This window comes from Octodon degus, unplaced genomic scaffold (genome assembly GCF_000260255.1).
Source record: "Octodon degus isolate 3935 unplaced genomic scaffold, OctDeg1.0 scaffold00434, whole genome shotgun sequence".
NCBI classification, from domain to species: domain Eukaryota; kingdom Metazoa; phylum Chordata; class Mammalia; order Rodentia; family Octodontidae; genus Octodon; species Octodon degus.
The window spans coordinates 124,105-125,248 of record NW_004525010.1 but is presented as its reverse complement, the minus strand read 5'-3'; positions in this window follow the sequence as shown (position 1 = coordinate 125,248).

Here is a 1,144-nt window from a genome sequence, read left to right as displayed (position 1 = left end):
CCTATGTTTATAGCAGCACAATTTGTGATTGCCAAATCTTGGAAACAACCAAGATGCCCATTACCTGAGGAATGGTTGAGAAAGATTTGGTATTTTTACACAATGGAGTATTATTCAACTATTAAGAATGATAAACTGTAAGCCTTTGTATTAAAGTGGATGCCACTTGAACATATACTCATAAGTGAAATAAACCAGACACACATATGTAAATTTCATATAGTCTCCCTAGTATAAGAATTCAAAAGAAGAAATACAAATAGAAAGATATAATACAAGTAAAAGGAAAGCAGGTTCTCTAGGATTAAGTAATCAAGAGAGGGAAAGGACATGAGCTAGGAAACATGACAATGTCAAGCCATACAGTTATATGTAAAAGATGAGCAAGGCAGTGATCCTGAGAATATTTAGAAGATTCTTTAATCTAGCAGTTAAGTGGAAAGATTCTCACCCTGACTAACTATATATATACTGATACCTGTGAACAAAGCTACTTCACTGCAGAATGTAATTTGTAATAGTAGTTTCATGTTTGGTGTGCCTATCATTGTGGTATTCTGAATATGGGAGCATTGTCATGACATGCTAGTTACTGCTAAGATGTCTCTCGGGTAGGTGGATGTTCAAGAAGGTGGTTGTGAATGAAAGGAAGTGACAGGAAAAGGAATATTGTGGTACTTTCCTGCTTCAAGGTTGTATGTGGACAATTCAAGTTGCTGGAACAAGACCGAGATATAAAGGAGCCCGTGCAATATTTCAACAGCATGGAGGACGTGGTCAAGGCATTTTCTGAGCATGTGTATGTCATGGAAGAAATAACATTCAACGTGAAGGTAGCTCTTGGGCAGCCAAATCCTTACCCTCACTAAAACAGTGGTCCTGTGTCCACCTTGGGCTCACCCTTGATCCTCCTGGGAGACGTGCATCTTCCTCTGGGTTCATGTTGTGGCTGAGACCACGTGTATTACAGAGCTGACTCCCAACAACATGCTATACTGATTACCAGTATCTTCGTTTAGAATTTAAAACTGATGAAGTCAAAAATGAAATTGCACCTGCTTCAAGGTTGTATATGGTGAGATTTTTGGACTTATGTGCAAACATGAGAAGTATAGAATTCTTTATCCTATTTTTAAAATATAAT